Source organism: Atractosteus spatula, chromosome 10, assembly GCF_055471065.1.
Source record: "Atractosteus spatula isolate fAtrSpa1 chromosome 10, fAtrSpa1.hap1, whole genome shotgun sequence".
Lineage (NCBI taxonomy): Eukaryota > Metazoa > Chordata > Actinopteri > Semionotiformes > Lepisosteidae > Atractosteus > Atractosteus spatula.
The window spans coordinates 22888145-22907688 of NC_142715.1; the positions used below are offsets into that span (position 1 = coordinate 22888145).

The following is a 19544-nucleotide window of genomic DNA, read 5'->3' on the forward strand; positions in this document are numbered from 1 at the left end:
TCTGATACTCCTTCCATTTCAAGATGATCGCTTGCACAGTGCTCCTTGGGATGTTTGAAGCTTGGGAAATCTTTTTGTATCCAAATCCGGCTTTAAACTTCTCCACAACAGTATTACGGACCTGCCTGGTGTGTTCCTTGGTCTTCATGATGCTCTCTGCGCTTTCAACAGAACCTTGAGACTATCACAGAGCAGGTGCATTTATACAGAGACTTGATTACACACAGGTGGATTCTATTTATCACCATCAGTCATTTAGGACAACATTGGATCATTCAGAGATCCTCGCTGAACTTCTGGAGTGAGTTTGCTGCACTGAAAGTAAAGGGGCCGAATAATTTTACACGCCCCACTTTTCATTTTTTTATTAGTTAAAAAAGTTTCAAAAATCCAATAGATTTCGTTCCACTTCACAATTGTGTCCCACTTGTTGGTGATTCTTCACATAAAATAAAAAATTTATATCTTTATGTTTGAAGCCTGAAATGTGGCAAAAGGTTGAAAAGTTCAAGGGGGCCGAATACTTTCGCAAGGCACTGTAATTAGCAATGATTTGGTGAGACAGTCCAGTGGTCTTCATTTGGTTACAATAATTGTTGTTTTGGATAGGCCCTTTACAAAGTTTAAGGAAGATGCAGATGAATCCATAAAAACAGGAATCTGGAAACATTTTCTACCTGACAAATTGTAGAGTCACTATGTTTATGGCTGACATTTCACATGGGTGAATTTTAAGCTAAGGAGTAAAAACATGTGGTATGGAAATATCACTGCTCAATTTTAAATGCCTTTAAAAAATAAATACCTCCTGAGAGCAATCTGCCACTCCAAGATCCTTGGTAAGGTCCTGTTTAAACCCAGCCCGGTGAGGAGCATCCAGGGAGTGCTTCCTGTCCAGTCCAGCCTGGGCCACCATCTTCCTGAGAGCCTGCTGATGGCTTTTAAGAACTGGGGGACAGTAGGAATACAAAATACACATTTAAACATTTTTACTTATACGACAAACTAGAATACAAGTATAAAACACGTTCCTTCTGTACGTTTCTGTGTGAGTAGGTGCAGTTTCAGTTGGTGAATGGGTTTCTGCTTTCCCTGCTGGGGATTATGCATGGACCATTTACATCTCAATAAGCAATCAGGGTCTTTTGTTTACCTGCCTAGTAGGACTGTGGGAGCTGTACGAGTTTCCATAGCTGATTGGTTTCAGTTATTCTTCTGTTTGGTGCCTAAGTGTTAGTATGGTGACGATGAAGAGTTCCAGTCCCTTTAGCATCTGGCTAGTTAGGAGAGGGGAACAAAGCTCTTTCTCCCAGATTTTATCCAAGAGGGGACCATCTGGGACAAGGAGAGCACTCTCCTTCCAATGACTAAAACCTTCCCAGTTCTTCTGATGTTCAGGCCTTGTGGAAAGATAGTATCAAGCCTTTTGATCTACTCCCTTTCCTTTTTCTTTCTGTCTTTGTCCAGTCCCATAGTTCCTGATGTACCTGTGTTGTGCCTGTCGGGTTCGGATGGAGTTACCTGTTTCCCCCACATAGGTCACCCCGCACTTTTTGCACTGGATGCTGTAGATGGCGTTATTGATGTTTTCTGAGAGTGCCCTTTGCAACTGGAAGATTTCTTTAGTTTTGTTGTCTTGGATCATTGTTTTCTGTTATGAAATGTTTGGCTCTTGGTGTATATGATCTGTTTTGTACAGGTTTTAGCTTGCTTTGGACTAATTCATCCTGAAGGTTTTTGTTTTTTTGTGCTCCCTCAGTATGTTTGTGTTTTCTAATGTCATGGTTTTTGGTTGGTTTTTAGGCTGTGTTGAGAATATGATGTGTTCAGGGGTATTATTCTGTCATCTGGAGTTTTTCTATTCAGAAATGTTTGTGCCACATTTTTGAGGAAACTTTGTATGTATCCTCTCTGGTGTAAAGCTTGGAAGAGTGTGTATTTGGCTTCCTCAAAGTCTTGTTGTTGTGTACAGATTTTGTGGAACTGTAGGAGTTGTGATTTTACCAGTCCTTTGGAAGTATGTTTTGGGTGGAAGCTATCCTTGTGCAGTAAGCCGTGTGAATGTGTCTTGGAAAAATACCTTGATGTCCAGTTTGTCTGTGTTGTTGAAGGAAGAAACCTTGTATATGGTGGTGTCTAGGACGTCTATCAGGCTACCATACTTGGTGTATTTGAGTTTAATGGACCTGTGGTGTGTGTTGAGGGTGTTAATGATTTCTTGTAAGGCTTGATATGTGCTGCCTATATGTTTATAGGCAGCACTGTCGCACAGTTACTCTAAACTCGGAAGTAACACAGTATTGTTGCCTCAGCCTTGGGGCCCTGGGTTCAATTTGAGCTGTCTGAGTTCTTAGTACTTAGTTTTGTTCTCCCTGTGTTCAAGTGGGTTTCAAATAGGAGCTCTAGTTTCCTCCCATAGTCCAAAAGCATAGTGGTAGATTAGTGGGCTTCAGGTAAACCTGGACCTCCAGGTGAGTGTGTTTGTCTTTGCCCTGTGATGGACTGGTGTCCTTTCCAGGGTGTAAACTGCCATGCATCTATTTCTTGCCAAGTTTAAAAGTAAAGTTACAATCTTACTATTTTTACAGTTTTAAATTGACATTTACAAATGTATATTGAAACACCTACCCACCTGAACTAAACTACGTCAGCATGTGTAGTCTTCAAAAGAACAAGTAATAGGTTTATTCCATACTGAAAAGAGAAGAGAGAAAACGCAACGTTTCGGCTGTGAAGCCTTCTTCAGGTGTGAGAAAGGGGAGATTACAAAGATTAAATAGCACAGAAGATCAAAAGCTGGGAGAGGGGAGGAGGCAGGAGCGGCAGAGAGGCCACTCAGGAAGTGCAAAGTGCAGAGAGGTGAAGAAAGGTGTGAAGTCAAAACCTGCAAGAGAATAGAGAAGATTACATTAAAATAAGTCAGTCATTGAGAGATCATGGCCATTTGAGGTGAAAAGAAAAACTATGGGCTTGGAGAAATCTTTAACCTTCCCAGCTCTATGGGCATATGTCCCGCCCCCTCCAGAGCAGCCCCGGGTCTAAGGGTCCAAATGCCCACCACCGCATCCCCCTAGATTTATAAATAAGTGTATGAAAGCACGTATTAGCAATGAGGGTTGGAAGGCAATCATGTCTGCTGCAGGTTTGAGCGCGCTCTATCATAACCCTAGGGAATCGGCGGTGTGGGAAGTCTGGTGAGGGCCACGAGTTCACGGGGTGTGAGAGCCAGCCGCGGCCGGGTGTCAGACTGGTTGACCCTGATAGCATGTCTCAAAAAACATCAAGCACACACACACACACTGACTGAGTAAAGTGTCACAGAAAGAACTTGCAAGACAAATAGCATGGACAAATAGCATGTGAAATGTGAACCACTTTATTTCATCAGTAGGTTTTAAAATAGAGAAACATCCCAGTATACACTTTTGAACTTTTCACACACATTACAGTGTAGTGGTTTGATGGGTTTACTGAGACAATTATTAATTGTAGCAGTAATCACGAGGTTGTTCGTTGGGGCTTTTAGAAAATCAATCGTCAGAACAACTAACAAGGCACACACACGGGTACAATACACGGGATACATTTATTAATATAAACTGTGCACCAAACATATACTAGTCTGCCTGGATATGAGTGGCAGACCTTACTGTGAGGGTTATCAATATACAAGGTATATAATCTCGAAGAGATGCCAACACAAAGAGATACACAACAGAGAATATATATCAATATATATCGTTCGGTTACCAAATCGCTAATCAGTGTTATTACCCACTGTTACTCTAAACTCGGAAGTAAATACATTACTCATGAATTAAATTGATAACAACTTGTTTTAAGGTACAATTGAATTCTCGAGACGCAATGTAGAACATGGGGTTTACTTATCCACTGTGTATGGATTTGGAATTTCCCAGCAACGAACACCAAACCAGCTGACAGGCTCTGTTGCAGTCTCTGTTCCAGCAGTTGTCCAATGGGCGTTGTCCCGGCGTCCTCTGGCTACCGGCCAACCAGTCGAGGTGCAGCTCGGAGTAGGACGGGCAGAGGAATCTGACTGCGGCACGCAGGGCAGTCGTTGCTCCGAGGGGATCTACCAGCAGTCCGGCTGGCTAGTAGAAAGTCTCTATGCACAGTGTGTGACCGCGAGTCCTCACAAGTCACTCTTTTGCCTGGGAAGAAGCTGGTTCGTTCCCGGTCCAGCGCTGCTTCTGAATAAGCTATTCAGGTTGTCAACGAGGGTCCAACTGTAGGCTGCCGTTGATCAAGCGGCGCATTCACGTTGGTAGAATTCTGAGTACGTACGGGATCCGCGGCCTCGAGCTTAGAACAAAGTCCAAGTCCCTTTGCAGACAACAGCAGTTGTCACGTGATTGTCTCTGAGGATGCGCGAAAATGGCCAAGGAGAGCCCAGAACTGAGCTTGCGCTCCCTTTTTGACCAAGACCCAGATGTGTGCTGATTGGTTGAGAGTTTGGCGGGCATTGGAGACCCACGTGGTATTACCACGCCCTGCCAGTCCCTGATTGGTTGGTCAAGGTGAGATATGAGTCACTTACTCTTGACACTTAGGAATGCAGTCCAGATGTCCATTCGGCACTCCCTAGACAGATAGGCGCCAATGGATGACCATTGATCATGATAGCCAGGCTTAGCTAAGTGCATCCCCATCTGGGAGCTGTCCCTTATCAAAAGAAAACATCTTAAATCAGCCTGCATGAATACTTTCTCTGTGGCTGCACCACAGAGATGGGGGGTGAGATGGGGCCTCATTTAGGACAGCATACCACCGCTTAATTCTGTCTTATTAACAAGCATTGCTGCTACAACGGCATCTCTCCTCTCAAACTTCCTCCTGACGTGTTTGACAGGATCTGGGCCGTGGTGAACAGTGGGAAAGACGTCCTGTGGAAAGTGAGGAACATGGGACTGTTCAAAGGCATCGAGGTCCCAGTCAAGGCAGCAGGTAGCCTGGCCCTGTTCATCACCCGAGAGAACTATTACCTCAGAGATCTGTGGAGAGAAGGGAGGGAGGAAGCAGAAAATCTGTGGGAAATAGAGAGCATAGGTCAATATCTCAAGAAACTGTGAAAAACATTATCATGTTTAAGTAAAGAATGTGATTTGCACCAGAAAAAAAGAAATTGTTGCTACGCAACTGGTACCGTGTCAAAATGTAATGAGATGTGATTATATATACTGTTTTAAGTATGTATATTAATGTAAAGCTTTCTAATTTGTGATGTCCTGTATTTTTTTGTGAAAAGAAAATAAAGTTCTTAAAAAATCGATTCACCCAGAGCGAGGCTCGGCCATTGCACTCCGGCTGTGCTGACCCCTGCGAATTCCCCAAATGTGGGAATCTCGACTGCCTAATTTCTAGTAGTGGGGGACTGCGTTCGCGCTCTCCCCTGATGTGCTTGGTCCAATATCAGATACGGAAGAGTTATGACACCACGAGCTGCGATAGGATCCCAGTTCGAAAGGAGTCGATGCCACTGCTGGTTCTCGGTTTCTTTTAGTTAGAGGTCCGGAGAAGCATTTCAAGCTGGTTACGCTACTCCTTCCGGACATTCATCCCTTTTCAAAGTCAGTCATTTTGCTGTAGTCTGCATTATTTAGGCTGATTATCGAGGTTAGCCTTTATTTGGTCATGGGAGCCTCGGTACTGTATGCTAATTCTCAAGACAGTTTCACCCATTTTCTGATTGCTAGGTTCTGTACCAGTGCAGACATGTCAAACAGTGAATGGCTGTACCTCTATTATATCCGTGCTCAATGAATGAAATCAGTAATAGATGAATATATGTATAGTTATACGAAAAACAAGTGGTTTATCGACTCATCTTCATTTGCAGATTTAGAGGCAGCTTCGATATTCGTTTTACAAATGGTTTTTTTTTTATATGGGTCACACACATGCCATAGCAACAAAACATCTCTAGAGATGAGGCTATAGATCACCTTTCCATCCTCCAGGTTTTCCTCCCAAAACCTACGGTACCAACGGCGACCCCTGCTGGCCGAGAGAGCAAAAGCTTGCAGCACCTGATATTCCCAGGCAGTCTCCCATCCAAGTACTAACCAGGCCCAACCCTGCTTAGCTTCCGAGATCAGACGAGATCGGGAACATCCAGGGTGGTGTGGCCGCAAGCAAAAGCCATGGCGCCTGACTCGCTACTTGAAGCTGTGTGTGGCTGGGGCTCCGCGCCCCCCTAGCGGGACTGAAGGATCGTTCGTGTGCAGCTCTTTGGAAAGGAGCTTCTTTCCAAATCGCATTGTGTACCTGGATGTTGGCGAATGTGCTCCCTTGTGTTGACTTGTCGCGCACTGGAGGAGAACAAACAAACTGCTTTATGTCGTGTCTTTCACAAGACATAAACCTCCAATGCACAGCACTCAAAACATTTCTGGGCTGTCGCGTGTTTATTTCAGCACATAAAGCGCACCAATCCAACACGTCGGCCTGGCGCGCGGCGCCTCCGCCCTCTTGTGGCCTTGCGGCGTCAGAGCAAGAGGCTCCTTCTCGCTGCCTTTCCGCTGTGTTGCAGAGCCCTGAGAGGGAACCTGGAGCGCACACTTTGTGGGGGGCGGGAGACCGCGTTCGCGCTCTGCCCCCGATCTCTTGCGCGAGTGCTAAATCTCACGGTGCCAGCCAGCGGCCAGGAGACAAGTACAATATCGCGGGACAGGGAGGCCTCGTCGTTGATTGTTACATATGAGACGGGGATTAGGAGGAGACCCCGACTGATTGGTAAAGGGGAACACTAACACCAGAGTGACACCCTCGGCGTCTCATTTTGAGAGACGCCCTGGGATTTCTTAATGGCCAAGGAGGGTCGGGACCTCGGTTTTACGCCTCCCCCGAAGGACGGCGCCTGTTTGTGCAGCAGAGTGTCGCCATCAGGATGCTGGGGCATAAGAAAGCCACACAGACCGCAGGGTGAGCGCTCCCTACTGGTCCCAGTCACACGTCTTGCAGGAGCAGCAGCAACCTGAGCTTTTCCGGGGGGAATCTCCCATCCGGGTGCCGGCTAGGCTCACACCTGCTGGGCTGCCGTGGGTGAGCCCAGTCGAGAGTCGCAGGGTGAGATCTAGTCACCGGGGAGAAACGATACAAGCGAAGGATTACTCGGCTCCCAGCACTTGAAAAAGCCGACAAATGACTTTTTCCCGCCGGAGCTGAATGTACCTGCATGTGTCGTGTCATCTACTTCCCCCGCCCCGCTGTGTTTGCTGTATTGTCTTTGAAGCCGGCCCCCGAGACGAGACGGGCTGTTCCTGTGCCCCAATTAACACTTTACAGGTGCCATTCCCCGGCATTGTGGCCATTGTCGGTGGTCACACGCGATAAGATAAGGTGGAGGAGAGCGGGGCATGCCCAGCGCCAGACATTCAAGGAGGGGGCTGTGCGAGGTGAGGTGAGGTGCGACACGCTGGAGCCCCGACGCTGCTAATGCGGAGCACTTGTTGAACTGGCATTGAAAGGACGTGTGCGCACGGAGCGAGCCTTCCCTGCGGCGGAGCGTGGAAACTTTCTCCCCGCGCTGCAGGAGTTGTGTGCGCTGCAGCGGTGCCGAGAGAACAGCACAGAAGGCAGCAGGCTCTGGAGAGCGGGTAAGAGACAAACCTTGTGGGCAGGCGAGCAGGCCCGTTTTTTGGAAATTGCTGAAAAGGCTCCGGTGTTTGTTCGGTGTGTGGCAGGCGCACGACGCGAGCTTGCGTAGCGATCTGCCGGTCTGGTGTTATGCAAATGAGGCCGAATATCGTCCCGGGACATGCTGCGAATGCGCATTGGCGACTGCAGATGTGTAGGAAACGGCGCGCTCGTTTTCTCGTTTTGCCCACCCTTTTGAGTGTTAGTGTGGCGTGTGAGTGTGCGAAACAGTGGGCCCAGCAGGAGGCGGTGGTGTGTGGGGCGAGGAGCTGGCCTAGGCTGCGCGCTTTGTGCTGTGGGTGCGGGCCGCTTGCAGGGGCTTGTACAGCTCATACTTACCTGGCAGGGGAGATACCTTGACAGCCTGTAGGTGGGGTTGTTGGATTGTTTTCTTGTTTTGTGGAAGCAGTGTTTGTTTTGCAGTTTACAAAATGTCAACTTTTGGATCCCGCAAGAATGCTGTGCGTTTTGAGCTTTTGGATGATCTCTTCATGGATTGTATGCAGTTCAGCAGAAAAGTGTTGCAGAAGGAACTTGGCTTTGAACCTCGGCACTTGGATTTTATCTTCGCTCTCCCAGGTCAGAAAGCATTTGAGGTTGTATTTGCTACCTATCCTCTGTTTGAACAATGTGTGGATGTGTTTGAGGCAAAAAGAGGGAAAGTTCCTGCTCTTGAGAAGATCAACTTGCAGCCTTTGACACAGAGAGAGAGGAAAACCGTGCATGTTGTTATGTTCTCGGAACTGGCAAAGACGGAGGACATTCACACCTGGCTTAACCAGTACTGCACCGTCCACCATGGAACTGAGGTTACAGATGTTGACGGTATAAAAACAGGAGCAAGGAAATTTGAGGTTCGCTTGCTACCGGACAATGTAAATGGAGGCTTAAGGCACCTGCCCTCTACAATCCGGCTGGGCGCCTGCAATGGCTATGTTTTTTATGTGGGACAACCAAAGGTGTGTCGGCGCTGTGGTGCTGTGGGACACCTGGCATCGTCCTTCACTGTGAAATGCTGCAAGACCTGTGGCAAACAGGGACAATTAACCTCTGACTGTTCAATGCTGCCAAAGTGCAATTTATGTGGCTCGGAAGGACACGTTTTTAAGAACTGCCCTCACGCCTACGCCAATAAACTCAAAATGAGAAAGGATGAGGCAGTGCTTGTTTCAGCCAAACCGGCCCGAAAAGCCAAAGCAAACAACAAGTCAAACAAAGAACCCTTGTTGGACAAAGACTCTCAGCCTCCAGCCAGGATCAGTCCTGCTGTGGATCCGGGGCCGGTGGAAGAGAGATCCACTACGCCCCCACAACCGCAGACTGCACCAGACAAGCACGAGGGTTTGAAAACCCCCGAGAACAGCGAGGACCCCTCCCCCACTCCTGCTCCTCAGAACGAGGGCCAGTGTGGGGCCCCCCGGTGGAGCGGGTCCAGCGAGGATTTTTTCTTATAAAATATACTTTAATCAGAAAAAAAAACATCGCAAAAGTACACATCTCACACAGTAACTCTCCGAAAAACGACGGCGGAACGGCGGTGATTGTCCGTTATCAATCGTTGCAAGGGTGGGCGGATTTGCGCTATTGTGAGAGTCCCTCCAAACCCTACCACTTGCTGTTAATCCTTAGTCCCTGTACAGGGTCCATAGTCCTTTCCAGCGCTCCTTTGCCGTAGGGAAACCCCATTTGGCAACGTCGTGCTTCATCCTCCTCCTGAGGTCCGCCAGGATCCTCTCCTCCAGCTCCCTCGCTCCCCACTCGATCTTGTGCCGGATGAGATTGTTCCTTGCATCCCACAGGCCTTTCTTTGTGAGGGACAGCAGCAGCCACATCAGGAACTGCGTCCCCTTGTCCACTCCGGTAGGTGCCAGCCCCAGCAGAATGTACTGGTAACTGAGCACCGCACCCGTCTCCAGGAGTTGCATAGTGTTGTCCATTCTGCCCCACACCGCCTTGGCGAAGGGGCAGCTCCAGAACACGTGCTCCTGAGTCTCCTCGACGAAACACGTGTCCCGGGGGCAATGCGGATTCCTGGTAAGCGAGTGTCTGTAGAGAACCTCTCTGGTGGCCAGTCTCTTGTGTACGGCCATCCAGTTGAGGTCCTTTAGTTGATTGTCCAGTTCTTTCGGCTGCGTCCTTTCCCAGACTTGTCTGGGAACTTGCAGCCTTTCGTCGGCGACCAGATGCCCCCTCACCTCTTTGTACAGAGCTCTGTGGTTGGTGCAGAGCTCCGGCTGTCTCGTGGCCTCGTACTTCCTGCTCCACTTGACAGCATGGGTGTAGAACTTCGGTCGCCTCTCTGCCTTGGGCCCAGTGTTTGACCACTGGACCAAGTACCTCATCGGGATGGAGAGCCACAGCCTGACAAAGTACTGGTACTTGTGGCCGATGGGCTCCCGCAGCGCCCGACAGAGGTTGCAGAAAAAGATGCAGTCGAGTGATGAGCCCGGAGCTGAACGGTTTGTTTGTGAGGCCAGGTGCATTGCCAACCACGACCGGTAGGGCAGAGGCTTTGGAGGCGGCCTGGGCTCCTGCAGCTGAGTGGCCACGCACTCTGGTTTCTCTTCATCTCGTACAAATCTTTCGCCTTTTACTAAAGATTTCCGTGGAGAGGAGCATGAATGAGTTCCATGCAATTTTTATGCTACCCTGCTTTTGGGTGGGACGCAGCTGGGCTGGTCAAAGAGAGAAAACAATCGCTGGCAATCGCTCTTGTTACTGCGGTTGTGGCCATCTGTCCCGTGAGTCCTGGATCTTCTGATTCCTTCTGATTCCCGCTCTTTTCACTGGCGGGCGGGATGTGTCCGGCCGCCGGGGATCTTGGGAACTCGATTTGCATAGCGGCTTCCCAGAGTGCGTCGTTTCCCGTCTTTGAGTGCGTCAGAGTTTTCCGAGTCACTCTGGGAAGCCGCTATGCAAATCGAGTTCCCAAGATCCCCGGCGGCCGGACACATCCCGCCCGCCGGGGATCTTGGGAACTCGATTTGCATAGCGGCTTCCCAGAGTGCGTCGTTTCCGTACAGTGTGGCCGGTTGTTTTCCGAGTCATCGCGTCGCTGCAGCACGGATTGGGCACGCCCGGAAGCCGAGAGCCGCAGGCGATGAGCCCGGAGCTGAACGGGCCACACCGGCTCGTTTGTGAGGCCAGGTGCATTGCCAACCACGACCGGTAGGGCAGAGGCTTTGGAGGCGGCCTGGTCAAAGAAAGAAAACAATCGCTGGCAATCGCTCTTGTTACTGCGGTTGTGGCCATCTGTCCCGTGAGTCCTGGATCTTCTGATTCCTTCTGATTCCTACTCTTTTCACTGGCGGGCGGGATGTGTCTGGCCGCCGGGGATCTTGGGAACTCGATTTGCATAGCGGCTTCCCAGAGTGCGTCGTTTCCGTACAGTGTGGAAGGTTGTTTTCCGAGTCATCGCGTCGCCGCAGCACGGATTGGGCACGCCCGCAAGCCGAGAGCCGCAGGCGATGAGCCCGGAGCTGAACGGGCCACACCGGCTCGTTTGTGAGGCCAGGTGCATTGCCAACCACGACCGGTAGGGCAGAGGCTTTGGAGGCGGCCTGGCCTCCTGCAGCTGGGTGGCCACGCACTCTGGTTTCTCTTCATCTCGTACAAATCTTTCGCCTTTTACTAAAGATTTCCGTGGAGAGGAGCATGAATGAGTTCCATGCAATTTTTGTGCTTCCCTGCCTTCGGGTGGGGCACAGCTGGGCTGGTCAAAGAAAGAAAACAATCGCTGGCAATCGCTCTTGTTACTGCGGTTGTGGCCATCTGTCCCGTGAGTCCTGGATCTCTGGCCTTCTGATTCCCGCTCTTTTCACTGGCGGGCGGGATGTGTCTGGCCGCCGGGGATCTTGGGAACTCGATTTGCATAGCGGCTTCCCAGAGTGCGTCGTTTCCGTACAGTGTGGCCGGTTGTTTTCCGAGTCATCGCGTCGCCGCAGCACGGATTGGGCACGCCCGCAAGCCGAGAGCCGCAGGCGATGAGCCCGGAGCTGAACGGGCCACACCGGCTCGTTTGTGAGGCCAGGTGCATTGCCAACCACGACCGGTAGGGCAGAGGCTTTGGAGGCGGCCTGGCCTCCTGCAGCTGGGTGGCCACGCACTCTGGTTTCTCTTCATCTCGTACAAATCTTTCGCCTTTTACTAAAGATTTCCGTGGAGAGGAGCATGAATGAGTTCCATGCAATTTTTGTGCTTCCCTGCTTTCGGGTGTGGCACAGCTGGGCTGGTCAAAGAAAGAAAACAATCGCTCTTGTTACTGCGGTTGTGGCCATCTGTCCCGTGAGTCCTGGATCTCCGGCCTTCTGATTCCTACTCTTTTCACTGGCGGGCGTGATGTGTCCGGCCGCCGGGGATCTTGGGAACTCGATTTGCATAGCAGCTTCCCAGAGTGCGTCGTTTCCGGTACAGTGTGGCCGGTTGTTTTCCGAGTCATCGCGTCGCCGCAGCACGGATTGGGCACGCCCGCAAGCCGAGAGCCGCAGGCGATGAGCCCGGAGCTGAACGGGCCACACCGGCTCGTTTGTGAGTCCAGGTGCATTGCCAACCACGACCGGTAGGGCAGAGGCTTTGGAGGCAGCCTGGCCTCCTGCAGCTGGGTGGCCACGCACTCTGGTTTCTCTTCATCTCATACAAATCTTTCGCCTTTTACTAAAGATTTCCGTGGAGAGAAGCATGAATGAGTTCCATGCAATTTTTGTGCTTCCCTGCCTTCGGGTGGGGCGCAGCTGGGCTGGTCAAAGAAAGAAAACAATCGCTGGCAATCGCTCTTGTTACTGCGGTTGTGGCCATCTGTCCCGTGAGTCCTGGATCTCTGGCCTTCTGATTCCCGCTCTTTTCACTGGCGGGCGGGATGTGTCTGGCCGCCGGGGATCTTGGGAACTAGATTTGCATAGCGGCTTCCCAGAGTGCGTCGTTTCCGTACAGTGTGGCCGGTTGTTTTCCGAGTCATCGCGTCGCCGCAGCACGGATTGGGCACGCCCGCAAGCCGAGAGCCGCAGGCGATGAGCCCGGAGCTGAACGGGCCACACCGGCTCGTTTGTGAGGCCAGGTGCATTGCAAACCACGACCGGTAGGGCAGAGGCTTTGGAGGCGGCCTGGGCTCCTGCAGCTGGGTGGTCAGCACTCTGGTTTCTCTTCATCTCGTACAAATCTTTCACCTTTTACAAAAGATTTCCGTGGAGAGGAGCATGAATGAGTTCCATGCAATTTTTATGCTACCCTGTCTTTGGGTGGGGTGCAGCTGGGCTGGTCAAAGAGAGAAAACAATCGCTCTTGTTACTGCAGTTGTGGCCATCTGTCCTGTGAGTCCTGGATCTCCGGCCTTCTGAATCCTACTCTTTTCACTGGCGGGCGGGATGTGTCCGGCCGCCGGGGATCTTGGGAACTCAATTTGCATAGCGGCTTCCCAGAGTGCGTCGTTTCCGGTACAGTGTGGCCGGTTGTTTTCCGAGTCATCGCGTCGCCGCAGCACGGATTGGGCACGCCCGCAAGCCGAGAGCCGCAGGCGATGAGCCCGGAGCTGAACGGGCCACACCGGCTCGTTTGTGAGGCCAGGTGCATTGCCAACCACGACCGGTAGGGCAGAGGCTTTGGAGGCAGCCTGGCCTCCTGCAGCTGGGTGGCCACGCACTCTGGTTTCTCTTTATCTCGTACAAATCTTTCGCCTTTTACTAAAGATTTCCGTGGAGAGGAGCATGAATGAGTTCCATGCAATTTTTGTGCTTCTCTGCCTTCGGGTGGGGCACAGCTGGGCTGGTCAAAGAAAGAAAACAATCGCTGGCAATCGCTCTTGTTACTGCGGTTGTGGCCATCTGTCCCGTGAATCCTGGATCCCTGGCCTTCTGATTCCCGCTCTTTTCACTGGCGGGCGGGATGTGTCTGGCCGCCGGGGATCTTGGGAACTCGATTTGCATAGCGGCTTCCCAGAGTGCGTCGTTTCCGTACAGTGTGGCCGGTTGTTTTCCGAGTCATCGCGTCGCCGCAGCACGGATTGGGCACGCCCGCAAGCCGAGAGCCGCAGGCGATGAGCCCGGAGCTGAACGGGCCACACCGGCTCGTTTGTGAGGCCAGGTGCATTGCCAACCACGACCGGTAGGGCAGAGGCTTTGGAGGCGGCCTGGCCTCCTGCAGCTGGGTGGCCACGCACTCTGGTTTCTCTTCATCTCGTACAAATCTTTCGCCTTTTACTAAAGATTTCCGTGGAGAGGAGCATGAATGAGTTCCATGCAATTTTTGTGATTCCCTGCCTTCGGGTGGGGCGCAGCTAGGCTGGTCAAAGAGAGAAAACAATCGCAGGCAATTGTTCTTGTTACTGCGGTTGTGGCCATCTGTCCCGTGAGTCCTGGATCTTCTGATTCCTTCCTTCACAACCGCAGGCGATGTGCCCGGAGCTGAACGGGCCACACCGGCTCGTTTGTGAGGCCAGGTGCATTGCCAACCATGACCGGTAGGGCAGAGGCTTTGGAGGCGGCCTGGGCTCCTGCAGCTGGGTGGCCACGCACTCTGGTTTCTTTTCATCTCGTACAAATCTTTCGCCTTTTACTAAAGATTTCCGTGGAGAGGAGCATGAATGAGTTCCATGCAATTTTTGTGCTACCCTGCCTTTGGGTGGGGCGCAGCTGGGCTGGTCAAAGAGAGAAAACAATCGCTCTTGTTAGTGCGGTTGTGGCCATCTGTCCCGTGAGTCCTGGATCTCCGGCCTTCTGATTCCTACTCTTTTCACTGGCGGGCGGGATGTGTCCGGCTGCCGGGGATCTTGGGAACTCGATTTGCATAGCGGCTTCCCAGAGTGCGTCGTTTCCGTACAGTGTGGCCGGTTGTTTTCCGAGTCATCGCGTCGCCGCAGCACGGATTGGGCACGCCCGGAAGCCGAGAGCCGCAGGCGATGAGCTCGGAGCTGAACGGGCCACACCGGCTCGTTTGTGAGGCCAGGTGAATTGCCAACCACGACCGGTAGGGCAGAGGCTTTGGAGACGGCCTGGGCTCCTGCAGCTGGGTGGCCACGCACTCTGGTTTCTCTTCATCTCGTACAAATCTTTCGCCTTTTACTAAAGATTTCCGTGGAGAGGAGCATGAATGAGTTCCATGCAATTTTTATGCTATCCTGCTTTTGGGTGGGGCGCAGCTGGGCTGGTCAAAGAGAGAAAACAATCGCTGGCAATTGCTCTTGTTACTGCGGTTGTGGCCATCTGTCCCGTGAGTTCTGGATCTTCTGATTCCTTCTGATTTCTACTCTTTTCACTGGGGGGCGGGATGTGTCCGGCCGCCGGGGATCTTGGGAACTCGATTTGCATAGCGGCTTCCCAGAGTGCGTCGTTTCCGTACAGTGTGGCCGGTTGTTTTCCGAGTCATCGCGTCGCCGCAGCACGGATTGGGCACACCCGCAAGCCGAGAGCCGCAGGCGATGAGCCCGGAGCTGAACGGGCCACACCGGCTCGTTTGTGAGGCCAGGTGCATTGCCAACCACGACCGGTAGGGCAGAGGCTTTGGAGGCGGCCTGGGCTCCTGCAGCTGGGTGGCCACGCACTCTGGTTTCTCTTCATCTCGTACAAATCTTTCGCCTTTTACTAAAGATTTCCGTGGAGAGGAGCATGAATGAGTTCCATGCAATTTTTATGCTACCCTGCCTTTGGGTGGGGCGCAGCTGGGCTGGTCAAAGAGAGAAAACAATCGCTCTTGTTACTGCGGTTACTGTGGCCGGTTGTTTTCCGAGTCATCGCGTCGCCGCAGCACGGATTGGGCACGCCCGGAAGCCGAGAGCCGCAGGCGATGAGCCCGGAGCTGAACGGGCCACACCGGCTCGTTTGTGAGGCCAGGTGCATTGCCAACCACGACCGGTAGGGCAGAGGCTTTGGAGGCGGCCTGGGCTCCTGCAGCTGGGTGGCCACGCACTCTGGTTTCTCTACATCTCGTACAAATTTTTCGCCTTTTACTAAAGATTTCCGTGGAGAGGAGCATGAATGAGTTCATGCAATTTTTATGCTACCCTGCCTTTGGGTGGGGCGCAGCTGGGCTGGTCAAAGAGAGAAAACAATCGCTCTTGTTACTGCGGTTCTGGCCATCTGTCCCGTGAGTCCTGGATCTCCGGCCTTCTGATTCCTACTCTTTTCACTGGCGGGCAGGATGTGTCCGGCCGCCGGGGATCTTGGGAACTCGATTTGCATAGCGGCTTCCCAGAGTGCGTCGTTTCCGGTACAGTGTGGCCGGTTGTTTTCCGAGTCATCGCGTCGCCGCAGCACAGATTGGGCACGCCCGCAAGCCGAGAGCCGCAGGCGATGAGCCCGGAGCTGAACGGGCCACACCGGCTCGTTTGTGAGGCCAGGTGCATTGCCAACCAAGACCGGTAGGGCAGAGGCTTTGGAGGCGGCCTGGGCTCCTGCAGCTGGGTGGCCACGCACTCTGGTTTCTCTTCATCTCGTACAAATCTTTCGCCTTTTACTAAAGATTTCCGTGGAGAGGAGCATGAATGAGTTCCATGCAATTTTTATGCTACCCTGCCTTTGGGTGGGGCGCAGCTGGGCTGGTCAAAGAGAGAAAACAATCGCTCTTGTTACTGCGGTTACTGTGGCCGGTTGTTTTCCGAGTAATCGCGTCGCCGCAGCACGGATTGGGCACGCCCGGAAGCCGAGAGCCGCAGGCGATGAGCCCGGAGCTGAACGGGCCACACCGGCTCGTTTGTGAGGCCAGGTGCATTGCCAACCACGACCGGTAGGGCAGAGGCTTTGGAGGCGGCCTGGGCTCCTGCAGCTGGGTGGCCACGCACTCTGGTTTCTCTACATCTTGTACAAATCTTTCGCCTTTTACTAAAGATTTCCGTGGAGAGGAGCATGAATGAGTTCCATGCAATTTTTATGCTACCCTGCCTTTGGGTGGGGCGCAGCTGGGCTGGTCAAAGAGAGAAAACAATCGCTCTTGTTACTGCGGTTGTGGCCATCTGTCCCGTGAGTCCTGGATCTCCGGCCTTCTGAATCCTACTCTTTTCACTGGCGGGCGGGATGTGTCCGGCCGCCGGGGATCTTGGGAACTCAATTTGCATAGCGGCTTCCCAGAGTGCGTCGTTTCCGTACAGTGTGGAAGGTTGTTTTCCGAGTCATCGCGTCGCCGCAGCACGGATTGGGCACGCCCGCAAGCCGAGAGCCGCAGGCGATGAGCCCGGAGCTGAACGGGCCACACCGGCTCGTTTGTGAGGCCAGGTGCATTGCCAACCACGACCGGTAGGGCAGAGGCTTTGGAGGCGGCCTGGGCTCCTGCAGCTGGGTGGCCACGCACTCTGGTTTTTCGTCATCTCGTACAAATCTTTCGCCTTTTACTAAAGATTTCCGTGGAGAGGAGCATGAATGAGTTCCATGCAATTTTTATGCTACCCTGCCTTTGGGTGGGGCGCAGCTGGGCTGGTCAAAGAAAGAAAACAATCGCTGGCAATCGCTCTTGTTACTGCGGTTGTGGCCATCTGTCCCGTGAGTCCTGGATCTCTGGCCTTCTGATTCCCGCTCTTTTCACTGGCGGGCGGGATGTGTCTGGTCGCCGGGGATCTTGGGAATTCGATTTGCATAGCGGCTTCCCAGAGTGCGTCGTTTCCGTACAGTGTGGCCGGTTGTTTTCCGAGTCATCGCGTCGCCGCAGCACGGATTGGGCACGCCCGCAAGCCGAGAGCCGCAGGCGATGAGCCCGGAGCTGAACGGGCCACACCGGCTCGTTTGTGAGGCCAGGTGCAATGCCAACCACGACCGGTAGGGCAGAGGCTTTGGAGGCAGCCTGGCCTCCTGCAGCTGGGTGGCCACGCACTCTGGTTTCTCTTCATCTCGTACAAATCTTTCGCCTTTTACTAAAGATTTCCGTGGAGAAGAGCATGAATGAGTTCCATGCAATTTTTGTGCTTCCCTGCCTTCGGGTGGGGCGCAGCTGGGCTGGTCAAAGAGAAAAAACAATCGCTGGCAATCTCTCTTGTTACTGCGGTTGTGGCCATCTGTCCCGTGAGTCCTGGATCTTCTGATTCCTTCTGTTTCCTACTCTTTTCACTGGCGGGCGGGATGTGTCCGGCCGCCGGGGATCTTGGGAACTCGATTTGCATAGCGGCTTCCCAGAGTGCGTAGTTTCCGTACAGTGTGGCCGGTTGTTTTCCGAGTCATCGCGTCGCCGCAGCACGGATTGGGCACGCCCGCAAGCCGAGAGCCGCAGGCGATGAGCCCGGAGCTGAACGGGCCACACCGGCTCGTTTGTGAGGCCAGGTGCATTGCCAACCACGACCGGTAGGGCAGAGGCTTTGGGCTCCTGCAGCTGGGTGGCTACGCACTCTGGTTTCTCTTCATCTCGTACCAATCTTTCGCTTTTTACTAAAGATTTCCGTGGAGAGGAGCATGAATGAGTTCCATGCAATTTTTGTGCTTCCCTGCTTTCGGGTGGGGCGCAGCTGGGCTGGTCAAAGAGAGAAAACAATCGCTCTTGTTACTGCGGTTGTGGCCATCTGTCCCGTGAGTTCCCAAGATCCCCGGCGGCCAGACACATCCCGCCCGCCAGTGAAAAGAGTAGGAATCAGAAGGCCGGAGATCCAGGACTCACGGGACAGATGGCCACAACCGCAGTAACAAGAGCGATTGTTTTCTCTCTTTGACCAGCCCAGCTGTGCCCCACCCAAAGGCAGGGAAGCACAAAAATTGCATGGAACTCATTCATGCTCCTCTCCACGGAAATCTTTAGTAAAAGGCGAAAGATTTGTACGAGATGAAGAGAAACCAGCGTGCGTGGCCACCCAGCTGCAGGAGCCCAGGCCGCCTCCAAAGCCTCTGCCCTACCGGTCGTGGTTGGCAATGCACCTGGCCTCACAAACGAGCCGGTGTGGCCCGTTCAGCTCCGGGCTCATCGCCTGCGGCTCTCGGCTTGCGGGCGTGCCCAATCCGTGCTGCGGCGACGCGATGACTCGGAAAACAACCGGCCACACTGTACGGAAACGACGCACTCTGGGAAGCCGCTATGCAAATCGAGTTCCAAAGATCCCCGGCGGCCAGACACATCCCGCCCGCCAGTGAAAAGAGCGGGAATCAGAAGGCCAGAGATCCAGGACTCACGGGACAGATGGCCACAACCGCAGTAACAAGAGCGATTGCCAGCGATTGTTTTCTCTCTTTGACCAGCCAAGCTGCGCCCCACCCGAAGGCAGGGAAGCACAAGAATTGCATGGAACTCATTCATGCTCCTCTCCACGGAATTCTTTAGTAAAAGGCGAAAGATTTGTACGAGATGAAGAGAAAACAGAGTGCGTGGCCACCCAGCTGCAGGAGCCCAGGTCGCCTCCAAAGCCTCTGCCCTACCGGTCGTGGTTGGCAATGCACCGATTTCGATTTTTAAGAACTTTATTTTCTTTTCACAAAAAAGTACAGGGCATCACAATTTAGAAAGCTTTACATTAATATACATACTTAAAACAGTATATATGATCACATCTCATTACATTTGACACGGTACCAGTTACATAGCAACAATTTCTTTTTTTCTGGTGCAAATCACATTCTTTACTTAAACATGATAATGTTTTTCACAGTTTCTTGAGATATTGACCTATGCTCTCTATTTCCCACAGATTTTCTGCTTCCTCCCTCCCTTCTCTCCACAGATCTCTGAGGTAATAGTTCTCTCGGGTGATGAACAGGGCCAGGCTACCTGCTGCCTTGACTGGGACCTCGATGCCTTTGAACAGCCCCATGTTCCTCGCTCTCCACAGGGCGTCTTTCCCACTGTTCACCACGGCCCAGATCCTGTCAAACACGTCAGGAGGAAGTTTGACAGGAGAGATGCCGTATATGACGAAAGCAGCGGTCAGGGTAAATTGGGGCGAGAGAGCTTGCAACCAATCTTCAAACTGTGCCCAGAAGGCCTTAGCAAAA

At 52.4% G+C, this 19544-nt stretch overlaps 20 non-coding genes across 20 annotated transcripts; 17 read left to right on the top strand and 3 right to left on the bottom strand.

The window, feature by feature from the left end:
* Positions 1 to 5251: 5251 nt before the first annotated feature.
* LOC148825959 (U1 spliceosomal RNA) lies at positions 5252 to 5416 on the top strand. The gene has a single exon (XR_016092927.1). It is a non-coding gene; the product is annotated as a U1 spliceosomal RNA (small nuclear RNA).
* Positions 5417 to 6038: 622 nt separating this feature from the next.
* LOC148825960 (5S ribosomal RNA) lies at positions 6039 to 6157 on the bottom strand. The gene has a single exon (XR_016093025.1). It is a non-coding gene; the product is annotated as a 5S ribosomal RNA (ribosomal RNA).
* A 4051-nt stretch (positions 6158 to 10208) lies between these two features.
* On the top strand, positions 10209 to 10323 carry LOC148825961 (U5 spliceosomal RNA). The gene has a single exon (XR_016093166.1). It is a non-coding gene; the product is annotated as a U5 spliceosomal RNA (small nuclear RNA).
* Positions 10324 to 11245: 922 nt separating this feature from the next.
* Positions 11246 to 11362, top strand: LOC148825962 (U5 spliceosomal RNA). The gene has a single exon (XR_016093165.1). It is a non-coding gene; the product is annotated as a U5 spliceosomal RNA (small nuclear RNA).
* Positions 11363 to 11761: 399 nt separating this feature from the next.
* On the top strand, positions 11762 to 11875 carry LOC148825963 (U5 spliceosomal RNA). Its single transcript, XR_016093183.1, has one exon. It is a non-coding gene; the product is annotated as a U5 spliceosomal RNA (small nuclear RNA).
* Positions 11876 to 12268: 393 nt separating this feature from the next.
* On the top strand, positions 12269 to 12385 carry LOC148825964 (U5 spliceosomal RNA). Its single transcript, XR_016093209.1, has one exon. It is a non-coding gene; the product is annotated as a U5 spliceosomal RNA (small nuclear RNA).
* A 398-nt stretch (positions 12386 to 12783) lies between these two features.
* Positions 12784 to 12901, top strand: LOC148825965 (U5 spliceosomal RNA). Its single transcript, XR_016093232.1, has one exon. It is a non-coding gene; the product is annotated as a U5 spliceosomal RNA (small nuclear RNA).
* A 389-nt stretch (positions 12902 to 13290) lies between these two features.
* Positions 13291 to 13407, top strand: LOC148825966 (U5 spliceosomal RNA). The gene has a single exon (XR_016093211.1). It is a non-coding gene; the product is annotated as a U5 spliceosomal RNA (small nuclear RNA).
* Positions 13408 to 13806: 399 nt separating this feature from the next.
* LOC148825967 (U5 spliceosomal RNA) lies at positions 13807 to 13923 on the top strand. The gene has a single exon (XR_016093134.1). It is a non-coding gene; the product is annotated as a U5 spliceosomal RNA (small nuclear RNA).
* A 238-nt stretch (positions 13924 to 14161) lies between these two features.
* On the top strand, positions 14162 to 14276 carry LOC148825968 (U5 spliceosomal RNA). The gene has a single exon (XR_016093177.1). It is a non-coding gene; the product is annotated as a U5 spliceosomal RNA (small nuclear RNA).
* A 391-nt stretch (positions 14277 to 14667) lies between these two features.
* On the top strand, positions 14668 to 14782 carry LOC148825969 (U5 spliceosomal RNA). The gene has a single exon (XR_016093189.1). It is a non-coding gene; the product is annotated as a U5 spliceosomal RNA (small nuclear RNA).
* A 404-nt stretch (positions 14783 to 15186) lies between these two features.
* LOC148825970 (U5 spliceosomal RNA) lies at positions 15187 to 15301 on the top strand. The gene has a single exon (XR_016093169.1). It is a non-coding gene; the product is annotated as a U5 spliceosomal RNA (small nuclear RNA).
* Positions 15302 to 15551: 250 nt separating this feature from the next.
* On the top strand, positions 15552 to 15665 carry LOC148825971 (U5 spliceosomal RNA). The gene has a single exon (XR_016093237.1). It is a non-coding gene; the product is annotated as a U5 spliceosomal RNA (small nuclear RNA).
* Positions 15666 to 16057: 392 nt separating this feature from the next.
* LOC148825972 (U5 spliceosomal RNA) lies at positions 16058 to 16172 on the top strand. Its single transcript, XR_016093171.1, has one exon. It is a non-coding gene; the product is annotated as a U5 spliceosomal RNA (small nuclear RNA).
* A 250-nt stretch (positions 16173 to 16422) lies between these two features.
* Positions 16423 to 16537, top strand: LOC148825973 (U5 spliceosomal RNA). The gene has a single exon (XR_016093230.1). It is a non-coding gene; the product is annotated as a U5 spliceosomal RNA (small nuclear RNA).
* A 391-nt stretch (positions 16538 to 16928) lies between these two features.
* On the top strand, positions 16929 to 17043 carry LOC148825974 (U5 spliceosomal RNA). The gene has a single exon (XR_016093233.1). It is a non-coding gene; the product is annotated as a U5 spliceosomal RNA (small nuclear RNA).
* Positions 17044 to 17444: 401 nt separating this feature from the next.
* Positions 17445 to 17561, top strand: LOC148825975 (U5 spliceosomal RNA). The gene has a single exon (XR_016093221.1). It is a non-coding gene; the product is annotated as a U5 spliceosomal RNA (small nuclear RNA).
* A 391-nt stretch (positions 17562 to 17952) lies between these two features.
* On the top strand, positions 17953 to 18069 carry LOC148825976 (U5 spliceosomal RNA). Its single transcript, XR_016093235.1, has one exon. It is a non-coding gene; the product is annotated as a U5 spliceosomal RNA (small nuclear RNA).
* Positions 18070 to 18287: 218 nt separating this feature from the next.
* Positions 18288 to 18404, bottom strand: LOC148825977 (U5 spliceosomal RNA). The gene has a single exon (XR_016093215.1). It is a non-coding gene; the product is annotated as a U5 spliceosomal RNA (small nuclear RNA).
* Positions 18405 to 18806: 402 nt separating this feature from the next.
* LOC148825978 (U5 spliceosomal RNA) lies at positions 18807 to 18920 on the bottom strand. The gene has a single exon (XR_016093249.1). It is a non-coding gene; the product is annotated as a U5 spliceosomal RNA (small nuclear RNA).
* Between the last annotated feature and the right edge of the window lie 624 nt (positions 18921 to 19544).